At 46.2% G+C, this 12,068-nt stretch overlaps 1 protein-coding gene across 10 annotated transcripts in view; it reads right to left on the minus strand.

Annotated features, from left to right (window-relative positions):
- Nucleotides 1-12,068, minus strand: part of Fam13b (family with sequence similarity 13 member B) — a 75,381-nt gene that overhangs the window by 62,322 nt on the left and 991 nt on the right. For 4 of the 10 annotated variants that reach the window (XM_031365300.1, XM_031365299.1, XM_031365302.1 and 1 more), the window contains exon 1: nucleotides 2,522-2,648. The exons of 1 other annotated variant lie outside the window; for it this stretch is intronic. The gene's annotated coding sequence lies outside the window, so the exon portion shown is untranslated. Of the gene's footprint in view, nucleotides 1-2,365; nucleotides 2,462-2,521; nucleotides 2,805-3,210; nucleotides 3,326-4,145; nucleotides 4,183-12,068 lie in introns of those variants that run through there. 5 more of the 10 variants (XM_031365294.1, XM_031365303.1, XM_031365297.1 and 2 more) reach the window with 5 other exon arrangements.

Consider the following 12,068-nt stretch of genomic DNA (forward strand, 5'->3'; position numbering starts at 1 on the left):
CAAGCCAGTAAGCAGCATTCTCCCATGGCCTCTGCTTCGGTTCGGCCTCAAGTTCCTGTCCTGACTTCCCTCAACAAAACACTTCAATCAGTAAGGTGAAATGAACTCTTTCCTGCACAGGCTGTTGGTAATGGTGTTTTATCCCAGCAAGAGAAACCTAACTGGGACAGTAAGCATAGAAAAGCTACCCTGGGGCCATTGAGATGGCTCAAGATGGCTGTGTGTGTGTGTGTGTGTGTGTGTGTGTATAAAGCACCTTTACTTGCTGCCCCACAAGCCTGGCAATCTGAGTTCAAATCCCAGAACCAACAAAAAAGTGAAAGGAGAGCTTTAGAGAGCTCAATGGATAGAGCACTGGTAGTTCTTCCAGAGGACGCAGGTTCAAGCACCCACACAAGCTGTTTAAACCTGTAACTCCAGTTCCAGTTTTGGACTCCAGGAACACCAGGCATGCACATGGTGCAGACTAACATACAGGCAAACATCCATAAACATAAAAAAGTTTTAAAAAGTGGAAGGAACAAACCAACTCCACAGAGTTGTCCTATGACCAACCTCTACACACACCACAGCACAAAAACTTTTTGAAGCTGTCTTCTACCGGTCTCTAGAGACATACAAATCAAAAGCACAGGAGAGGCTAAAACTGTGACTCAGTAGCAAGGGTGCTTGCCCCAGAAGCACAAAGCCTTTGTCAGTCCCCAACACCACAGAAACTGGCACTGCAAGCTTGTAACCTCAACGCTGAAGGAAGAGGGCTTTTTTTTTTCTTTTTTTGAGACAGGGGTATTGGGCAGAACCTAGAGATGTTTGAAAAAAAAAAAAAAAAAAAAAAAAAAACACTTGTTACAGCTGGATGTGGTGGTGCCCACCTGTAATGTAATCCCAGAACTCAGGCAGCTTCGGTACAATTTTTTGAGTGGGGCCAGCCAGGGATAGAGAGAGAGAACATTGCCAAAATTAAAATTGTATGTTAGCTGGGAAGTGGTAAATTTTATGTATATAATTTGAAGATTAGAGAGAAGACTTAAGAGGTAGAGGCACTTGCCACCAAGCCTGATGACCTGAGTTCTACCCCAAAAGCCATGGCATAGACAGAACTCCTGAGAGTTGACCTCTGACCTGCAATGTTTACCATGGAACAAGAACACACAAACAATAAAAACTTTTTGAAAAAGAATTCGAATCTTAGTGTAATGGCACATGCTTTCGATCCCAACACTTGGGAGGGGGGCAGGAGGATCAGGAGTTGGGGGTCATTCTTCCTCAGCTTGATAAGTCAGACTTCCAGGAGACCATGTCTCATAATAAAACTATTGTTTTATTGTTGGGGAAATACTGGTAAACCACTCTTTAATTCAGTCACTTTTAATTTATCCAATAAAGATTATAATGTCACGAAGGTAGACCCTTCTTCAAGGACTTCAACAATGTTACAGATACCTAACTGGTAAAACTGGGGAAAATATCCTAATTTTAAAGGATGAAGGATAGAGAGGAGGCACTAAAAGACAAACAAATGACTGGGTCATTCAACAAGTATTTACTAAGTGCACAGTGCCTGTGAAAACCCAGGCCAAACTGCACTTCAGGTTACAAAAGAGGGAGCTAAAGGCACAAATTCACACTAACCCAAGAACCTAAAGTTAATACTCAGAGCTATCCTTTAATATCTCCCACAAACTTGCAGACCACGGCTACTTAATGTTAAATAGCCAAATAGAGTTGTAGCTGCCATTTTCAGTTTGGCTTCCTCCCTCCAGGCTGATTAGAGGGCCTACCAGGGAACCGGATGAAATTATGCAACAGTTTTTCCTAAGTCAGTTGGGTTTAATTGATTACAAACAAAGAAGAGTTTAACAGTTCCCACTCGGCGAGTGTGCCAACTGATTCCACTTCCTATATAATCTTGTCTAGCTGGGCGCCCTACACAGGGACGGACCCCTCAGGCCTGGCTCTGGCTGAGTGCCTTCTACATGAGGTCCCAGTGTACCAACAGCCCAATTTTGGCTATATTCTCCGTGCGACTTAAGGAAGTCAGCAGCCACCCATCTCACGTGACCGTAAAAAGGGACGCAGCTGAGCCCGGAATAAACCACTTTTTTTTTTTTTTTTGGTTTTTTGGCCTGCATCAACTCCTCTGCCCAGCTTGAAGGAAGTGGGGGGCGCAGAGGTGGCACAGGACCGGTGGGCAGGCGAGGCTGAGAGGTGAGGCACACACCCGACACCCGTCGGCTCGCACTGCAGCAGCTGGAAACCCAAGGCTGCCACACCCCCCCGGTAGCCAGGGCCACCGCCTGTTCTTCCTCTGCCCAGCAGAGGAAGAAGCCCCCTCGACCGAATGCCCACCGGGGCTGTGCCTCACATTTTCCCAGGCCCCGAACGGCATCGCCCAGCGGCCGCCGCGGGTGGGACCCCGGGCTGCCTTGGCAGCCGCAGAGTCCCCGGGTGGTTGGGGGGAAGGGCCGCCGCGGCGATCAGCTGCGCATGCGCACGGCCGGGCACCCGCCCGTCTACCCACCGTTGGAACCGCGAAGCCCCGTTCCCCGGCCTTGGCCGCTTCTCCAGCACCCTTGGCGACGACGACAAGGCGAGAACCGAGGCCCTAAGTGGCACGGCGGCCGGCGGGTCTCCTCCCGAAGCGGCCTCTAGCGCGAGGCTGAAGCGACTGCAGTGGCGCGGGGCCAGCCCGGTAGCGACCCCCCGGAGACCCCGGGCAGCGGCGGCGGCAGACGCGGAGAAGTGGGCGGGAGCGGCGGAGGCGGTGGAGGCTGAGGCGCAGAGCCTCCCTAACGGCGAGCGGGAGGGGAACAGGGCGGAGGGCGAGCGGCCGGGCCGGAAGTGACGCGGGGGGCGGGGCGAGCGAGCGGCGCCCGGGTCAACCCGGATTCAGCGCTGGACTGCAGCGGTTCCGGCCCCGCCCACTTGTGGGTTCCAAGGTCCTGGGCCAGAGGCGAGCGGAGGAAGGTTGGGCTGGGGAGGACTTAGGAGGGATAAAGGGGTAACTGAGGGGTGCCGGGTCTCTGTTAAGCTGTGCCCCCAGGCCCCGCAGAAGGTCCAGGAATCTCTGACAGTGAGAATTCCACAGACCGAAGCGTTAGCCATTTTCTGATCGCCGGCGATGTGGGTCAGATGAGGGATCCCTGGGGCTCTGCCTCGCCCCTTTCTCCCTATCCCACCCCCAACCCCGCCCTACCTAAGGTACCTGACCTAGACTTCGGAGAGATTAACGAGCCGTGGCTCCCGGAGGGATCGGAATATGGCCGTTAATAGACTCCTTGCTCACGGAGAACTTCTGGTACTACACCAGAGCTATAGGGCAGGAAGAGAGCAGTTGTGAGCCTAGGATTGTGACCTTGCTTATGTGACTACGTAGACCAACCTGGCAGCTCCCTCACATCCTCAATATATGATTACATCATCTCTTCTGTTAGTGGCTTTGAGAAAACAAAAAAACAAGACAAAACAAAAAACGCAGTCTCTTAAAAACTATAAACCACTACAGGGGTGTGGAGGCATCCCTCTGTAATCTCAGCACCCCGGAAGCTGATGCTGGAGGATCACCTCCAATTGGAGGCCATCCTAGACTGTATAACAAGTCGGAAACCATCCCGAGCTGCCTCGAAAGACAACAAAAATAATAAAAACAAACCACGCAACTCCCTGTCTGTCTTTGTCAGAAGTTAGTAACATTCTACATGGAAAATGTAAAAAAAAAAAAACAAAAAACAAAAAAACAAAAACAAAACCTCACAGACATTGGCACAAGACTGATAAAAAGTGATCAGCCAGGTATGGTATCCCATGTCTGCAATCCCAGCATTTGTAGGGTAAAAGCAGGAGGATTAGAAGTTCAAGGCCAACCTGGACTACATAATGAGTTTAAAGTAACCTGGACTACCTTGTCTCAAAAACCCACAAAGATTTATAAAAATTAAAAAAGTCATGGAAGGCTAGAGAGATGGCACGACAGTTAAAAACATTGGCTGCTCTTCCAGAGGACCCAGGATCAAATCCCAGCACCCGCACAGCAGCTCACACCTGTCTGCAACTCCAGTTCCAGGGGTCCAACACCCTCACACAGACACACATGTAGGCAAAACACTAATATAAGGCTCATAAAATAAAAATTATTAAAAAATCACCCTATGCAATGATCTATCTGTAAATGTTACAGAGACCAAAGTGGCTCCCAAACTTCATCAGAGAAACTAAAAATATCTGTAACCTAAGGGTCACATGCCCAGGTGATGCTGTCATAACTGAAGGGTGTGGTCCACAAGAAGTCTAGAACCATAGCATCTGAATAAGAATATACTGTAGGAGCTGGAGACATGGCTCCAGGGATTTTCCTCCTCTTCTACAAAAACTGAGTTTGATTCACAGCACTCTTAGTTAGGCAGCTCAAACTGCCTGGAACTCTAGGTCCAAGGGAATCTGACACACTAACATGGGTTCTTAGGCACCTATACTCACATGTAGACACATATAATTAAAATTAAAATCCCCTGGGTGGTGGTGGCACACGCCTTTAATCCCAGCACTTGGGAGGCAGAGGCAGACAGATTTCTGAGGCCAGCCTGGTCTACAGAGTGAGTTCCAGGACAGCCAGGACTACACACAGAGAAACCCTGTCTCAAAAAAAAAAAGAAAAAGAAAAGAAAAGAAATAAAGAAAAAATAAAAGAAACGAGCCTAAGGCGTAGGCCCTTTCTACTCCTTTCCTCTCTCCTCCCTGTGGTCTATCTAGCCAAGTGGGGGAGGAGAAGGGAGAGCAGGCAGTGTCCCCAGCTGGAAAAGAGGGAAAAGGTTCACTTTCTAGTGATTCAGCCATCACAGGACTTTCCATTCCTAAGGGGAACCAAAAAACTCATGGAACTTTCTTGAGTTTTCAATTAGGTTATGATGATTCCCACTGTACAAATTTAAAGGAATGGCAAAAGGAGGGATTTGTTTGTTTGTTTTTTGTTTTTCGAGACAAGGTTTCTCTGTGTAGCCCTGGTTGTCCTGGAACTCACTCTGTAGACCAGGCTGGCCTCGAACTCAGAAGTCCGCCTGCTTCTGTCTCCCAAGTGCTGAGATTAAAGGCGTGCACCATCACCACCCAGCTCAAAGGGAGGTTTTTTTAAAAAAGATTTATTTTGTTTATTTTATGTATATGAGTACACTGTAGCTGTACTGATGGTTGTGAGCCATCATGTGGTTGCTGGGAATGAAGGTTGTTCCCTCCAGTTGGCCCCGCTTGCTCCGGGCCTAAAGATTTATTTATTATTATATCTAAGTATACTGTAGCTGTCTTCAGACACACCAGAAGAGGGCGCCAGATCTCATTACGGGTGGTTGTGAGCCACAATGTGGTTGCTGGGATTTGAACTTGGGACCTTGGAAGAGCAATCAGTGCTCTTACCCTCTGAGCCATCTCTCCAGCCCAAACGAAGGGTTTTTTTTGTTTGTTTGTTTGTTTGTTTGTTTTTAAATGAAAGAAAAGTCACTGCATGTGCACACAGTTAGGTCAGAGAGCAATGCTGGGGGCGGCGGGGTGGTGGTGCTCAGTTCTTTCCTCCCACTTTGTTGAGGCAAGTGGCACGGCTACACTGGGTTAACTGGCCCACGAGCAGCTAGGCAATTCTGTCTCCATCTCTCATCTCGCTAAAGGAGTGTTGGGATTACAGATGTATCCATCTTCTGGTGGGTTCTGGGACTGAGCCCAGGTTCTTGGGTTTGTGCAGCTTGTGCTTTTACCTGCGGAGTCACCCCCACAGCTAGTCATTGGTTGGTTGTTTGGTTGGTTTTGTGAGAAAGGTTCCCTGAGTAGTTCTGGCTGGCCTGAGCTCACAGCAGCCTCAAGTCTTTGCTTCCCGTTGGGACCTTAGGTTTGTGCCACTGCTTCTGACCAGATTCTGTTTTTATTTTAGAAGTTATATCCCATGAGCTCTGCATACAGAATACTCTAATTATTAAGATTCTGAATTTGTTTTCTAAGACATGTCCTTGAACATCCCAGGGGGCAGATGTTCAGTGAATCAAGTCACTAGTTTTTTGAAAACCTGTACTTTAATACTAGGTACCTACCTAGGGCTTCATACAAAGTACCTATTCTAGCCAGTTGTGGCCGCCAGGGCCCTGAGTGGGGACCAGGACGCCTTCCTGCTCCCTCGGGCTTTACTCAGGCTTGTGATTAAGCTTTTGAAGCACCACGCTGCCCTGTTTTTCAACCATGGATTTTCAGGTAAAGGCTTTATACAAAATGTTTAGCATGGTGGAAGTTTTTTTCTTCAAAACATTTTAACATTTATTTATTTACTTACTTACTTGTGTTTGTGTCTGGGCAGAGACCAGAGGACAACCTCTGGTGGTTTTCTCTCTCCTATGTAGGCCTGTGTATTGGATTCAGGTCATCAGGCTTAGAAGCAAGTGCCTATGCCTGCTGGGTCATCTCACTATAGCCCAGCAGTGGTGAGATTTTCACTTGTAACAGGGTTTCATATTTTTGTGAAAATTTCCAGTGTTTTAAAAATCCTCTAAGAATTTGGAAATATCTGACAGAAATTAATATGGGTGTATTCCAAGAATTCTTTATCTGAAGAAAATGTTGTAAAAACTGAAAATATATTTCCTTTACCAATGGATCTTAAAGAAAAAAAAATCAGTTCCTTGAGAGTTCCATACAATGTACTTTGATCATATTTATCCTTTGCCTTCACTCTATCCAGATCCTTACTCTTTCCCTACCTACCTAACCTTTTGACCTTTCTTTTAAAATTAAATTTTTTTGAAACAGGGTCTCTTTCTCTAGCCCTGGCTGGCCTGGAACTCACAGAGATGCGCCTGCCCAGGGCTGCGATTAAAGGTCCTGTGCCATCACACCAGTCTTTTGTTTTCAGGCATGGTTTCTCTGTGTAGCCTGACTGGCCTGGAACTCTGTAGACCAGGCTTGCCTCCAGAGGTCTGCGAGCTTTGGCCACCACCTCCCAGAAAAGCCTACTGTGCCCTGAATTCCAAAGCCATCTCTGTCCAAGTACTAACCAGGCTGACCCTGCTCAGCCTCTGAGATTGGATGAGATCTGTCTATGTCAGGGTGGGAGGGTCATAGACTTGTTGGCCTTTTGTTATTCTGGGTCTCATGTTGTCTGGGCTTGCCTCAAATGATAATATAGTTGAGGATGATCTTGAACCTCTGGTCCTCCTTCCCCCTCTTCTGGAGTGCTGGCACTATAGGCCTGAGTCATCACGTGTGAGCTCAACAAGTAGTGTTCCTCTCTTAAGTCAGCTAATATTGTTATCCTCATTTCCAAAGCACAACAAACATTTAAAGAAAGATACAAGGTTAAATGCAAACTTCACCTTGACTGAGCTGCTATGGAACAGGCCTTGCTCATTGGCTTGACAGAAGTTTTTTTTAACATTTGTGGTGTGGGTGTGTGTATGTGTGTGTGTGTGTACAGAAGCACATGTGTGGAAGTCAGAGAGCAATTAGTAGAAGTCCCTTTTGTCTGTCTATCGTCTAGGTCCCAGGTTCAAGATCAGGTTGTCAGACTGGGCGACAGCACCTCACCTGCTAAACTGTCTTTGCTGGCCTAGTTTGGCAGGTGTGGAAACCTAAATTTCACTTGCTTGGATTTAATTAGGTTTTGAGGAACTAATTTGGATAGATCCACCTCAAAATTCAACCCAGTGGATGGAACCTAATTTATTAATTATGGTTAGAATGGACTGCAACTGTAAGCTAGCTAGCTGTCATCTTGTGCACCCTGGACTATTTTAATCATATGTTCTGAGAGAACCTTTCAGTGATGGAAAGGCTATTTGTTGAGTTTGACATTGGAGCATGGGGCTTTGTGTTTATCAAGGATATACAGAATTTAATTTTGCTAGGATATAACACACCCCCGGAGGGATTTTTTTGTTGTTGTTTTTTTGTTTTTTTTTTTTGCTAATGTGTCCCAAGAGGCTAGAGCATAGTTATTTGTTCAGTATTAATTAAGTGACTGTATGAGGATTAAAGGGCTTTTTCCCCCTTGAGCCTCAAATGATGCTCAGGACTGTAATCCCTGACTGAGATGCTGAGACAGGCAGATTCATGAGTTCCAGGTCAGCCTGGGCTACAGAATGGACAGTCAGCCTCAGGAACAAGATAAACTTTTTTGGGGTGGGTTGAGAGTGGGGACTGGGGATTAAACTGCTGAAGTGTTTGTCCACTGACCTATACATCAGAGCTTTGAATTAGGGTTTTTGCCCTGATAGTGGGTATATGATCCTGGTCATTAGAGCCAGCTGTCTTTCTTCTGGACAGAGTGGGAATTACACTATACACACATATATATCACACACAAATACTTCAAGGATTTTAATTTTGTTTTGTGGGGTTTTTTTGTTTGTTTGTTTTTTGTTTTTGTTTTTCGAGACAGGGTTTCTCTGTGTAGCCCTGGCTGTCCTGGAACTCACTCTGTAGACCAGGCTGGCTTCGAACTCAGAAGTCTGTCTGTCTGCCTCTGCCTCCCAAGTGCTGGGATTAAAGGTGTGCACCACCACCGCCTGGCTAGGCTTGCGTCTTTAATTATGACATTTCATGACTTCAGAGGCCAGCCCCACCCCCGTCATGGCTTCTCACCCGAGTCCTGTGATCCGAGCAGAACACTGGATTCACATGCTTTCTGTTTTTCTTCAGTCACTTGTTGAAAGACTGTCCATCTTGGTGAGGTCCCTATCAGCTAAGATGTCAGGCCAAGGCCCCAGGCCCCTTGTCACTGCCCAAGATCAACTCTCCATAGCCTCCTCCTCAGAGATGTGTGTGTATGTGTGTGTGCGCGTGCGTGTGTGCACACATATGTGTGTGTGCATGTGTGTGCGCACATATGTGCGTGTGTGTGTGCGTGTGTGTACGTGCATGTGCACACTTTGAACAGTTTTAGTAAGACAGCCATGAAGTATCTGAAGAGCTTGCTATTGTTGCAACTGTGTCCGTCCAGTGGTAATACACAGCCTTCACAGGATCCCGGGAAGCTCACATCAATTTGCCCAAGCTTGGGAGGACAGCCCCATCTCAGTTTGGACTCAGCATTCCTCTGCTCTGCTGCCCAAATAGCCATCAGCCCTGGGAGTCAGACACAAGGCCACTATGCCTTCTAAACTGCAAGAAAAACATGGCAAGTACTGAGTGGTACTACAGACAGGGCCCTGTCACCTGCTTGAGGTAAGAGGTAAGATAGGTGCCTGCCTCTGGTGAGATGGCAGCATGCAGCTGCTCTCCCCAAAGGAATCCTCAATAGTCCTCATATAACCTTTGACAACTAACTATATTTAGTGTCATGGTCCACTGCTGTCTAGAATTTCTAAAAAGGATGCCCCTCAAAGATCACTCTTGGTACTTCCATTAAAACAGTAATTCACCAGCGGTAAAGATAGCTCCATGCAAGCCTAATGATCTGAGTTCAATTCCTAGAACCAAATTAAAGGTGGAAGGCGAGAACTGACTTTAGATGTTGTCCTCTGACCTCCACATTCATGGTGCAGCACACTGCCCAACCCTCGCAAACACATGCATAAGTGCTTTTAATTAAAAAAATAGTTCCCAACCAGGACAAGTTTGGGCCACTGTGTAGATATGTTGTTGGTAGATAAATCTGGACAGACCCAGTAGTAGCTAACAAGGCTGCTGCTGAATCTCACACACAGCACAGGATGCTCCACAGTGGAGATGGGGACTTTTTTTTACACTGATTTACTTGCGGGGGCAGGAGGCATACAGCTGGGTAGAGATCAGAGACAACTTGTAGGAGTCAGTTCTTTCCTTCCAAAATATGGGTCCTGGGACTCATCAAGTTTGGCTCCAAGTAATTTGCCAGCTAAGCATCTCCTTTGGCTGAGAATATAATTTTTGATGTAATATAACAGTTCTATAAACTTGCTCATCTCCCAAAATTACATAGATTTTCTTTTTCTTATAAAATTCTTTACCTATAAGCATAGAAGTCATGTTTTGTTTTAGTTTGGGTTTTTTTTTCTTTTGTTTCTAATATGGCCTCATGTAGACCAGGCTGGCCTTGAACTCCCAATATTTCTGCTTTTACCACCTCCTGAGTGTTGGGATTACAGGTGTATGTCATTATGCTGGACTAGACCTCTTACTTTTATATATTTCTAGTGTCGAAACTACAGCTATTTAGCCAGGATGAGAAGTGACAAAACCTGTGTGATTCTAAGAATCCCCTAAAGTTAATCCAGGTGAGAAAAGTTATTATTAGAAATGGGGTACCTTTCATCTTTTCTTTTTGAGATGATTTTTTAGCACGGTAAAACAAGTATTCCATTCTCCCCTAAACTCAGGCACTATGTATCTCAGAGGTAAGGCTGGGCATCAAATCACTGGAGAGGGGAAATGCTTGCCCGAACTGAGAGCATGTCCTCGGTGCCTGGCATGTCTGCCTCCTAGGAACCATAAGTCTCCCTGGGATGAGGCTTAAATCAAGGCATAAATCTGTGTCTCTTGTCATCTTACAACCCGTGCCTCCTCCTTTTTTTTTTTTTTTTTTTTTTTTTTTTTTTTGGTTTTTCGAGACAGGGTTTCTCTGTGTAGCCCTGGCTGTCCTGGACCTCACTCTGTAGACCAGGCTGGCCTTGAACTCAGAAATCCTCCTGCCTCCCAAGTGCTAGGACTAAAGGCTTGAGCCACCACCGCCCAGCTCATGCTTCCTTCGTACAGAATGAAAACAGACTTCCTGGCTCACCCTTTACTTTCACTTGGTAGACCTGAGCACTTCTCGGTGTAAGACTTGTAAGCCCATCTCTTCTGTCTGATGAGGAGAAACTGAGTGTTCCTGTCCTTACTCGTCTCATCCACCTCCAAAGTTACCTAAGTGGAGTGGACCAGTTTTGCTCAGTCAAGATTGCCATTATATCTTTAATGCAATGTTAATGAGTAATGAGCCTAGAAGTTAACAAGTACAAAAAGACATCTCTATCCCCAGTTCTATAACTTACAAAGTTAAATACACAACCATTTAGTACATATACATACTGAACTTAGAATACAAAAACTTCCATTTGGGGGCTGGTGAGATGGCTCAGTGGTTAAGACTTCTCTTCCAAAGGTCCTGAGTTCAAATCCCAGCAACCACATGGTGGCTCACAACCATCTATAATGAGATCTGATGCCCTCTTCCGGTGTGTCTGAAGACAGCTACAGTGTCTTTAAAAGAAAGAAAGAGGCTGGGCGGTGGTGGCACACGCCTTTAATCCCAGCACTTGGGAGGCAGAGACAGGGGGATTTCTGAGTTCGAGGCCAGCCTGGTCTACAGAGTGAGTTCCAGGACAGCCAAGGCTACACAGAGAAACCCTGTCTCAAAAAAACCAAAAAAGAAAGAAAGAAAGAGAGAGAGATGAAGGAAGGAAGGAAGGAAGGAAGGAAGGAAGGAAGAAAGGAAGGAAGGAAGGAAGAAAAGAAGGAAGGAAGGAGGGAAGGAAGAAAGAAAAGAAAGCTTCCATTTGAGTTGTAGACTTTGTCACTAGCCTTCTGGCTCTGGTCAAGTACCTGGGAGTTCCCAATGATAAAACAGAAAAACTAATGTGAGCCAGGTGGGGTGGCCCACACCTTTAATCCCAGTGCTCTGGAGAAACAAGCAGGCAGAGTTTTGAGAGTTCGAGGCTAGCCTGGTCTACAGAACTAGTTCCAGGATAGCCAGAGATACACAGAGAAACCCAGTCAGGAAAGAAGAGGAGGAGGAGGAGAAAAGAAAAAGGAAGGGAAAACTGGCATGAATTTATATATTAAAAGGTGTTTTATGGGGCTGGAGAGGTGGCTCAGCGGTTAAGAGCACTGACTGCTCTTCCAGAGGTCCTGAGTTCAATTACTAGCAACCACATGGTGGCTCACAACCATCTGTAATGGAATCCAATGCCCTTTTCTGGTGTGTCTGAAGACAGCTACAGTGTACTCATATACATAAAATAAATAAGCATATCTTTTTTTAAAAGATGTTTTATGAGCAGTATGCTATAATATTTTTTCATTCCTCTCTTACTCTGAGGCCAAAATGTTATCTCTGGAAATATTCTGCATCTAGGGATCTT

The sequence above is a fragment of the Mastomys coucha genome, unplaced genomic scaffold (genome assembly GCF_008632895.1).
Source record: "Mastomys coucha isolate ucsf_1 unplaced genomic scaffold, UCSF_Mcou_1 pScaffold13, whole genome shotgun sequence".
NCBI classification, from domain to species: Eukaryota; Metazoa; Chordata; class Mammalia; order Rodentia; family Muridae; genus Mastomys; species Mastomys coucha.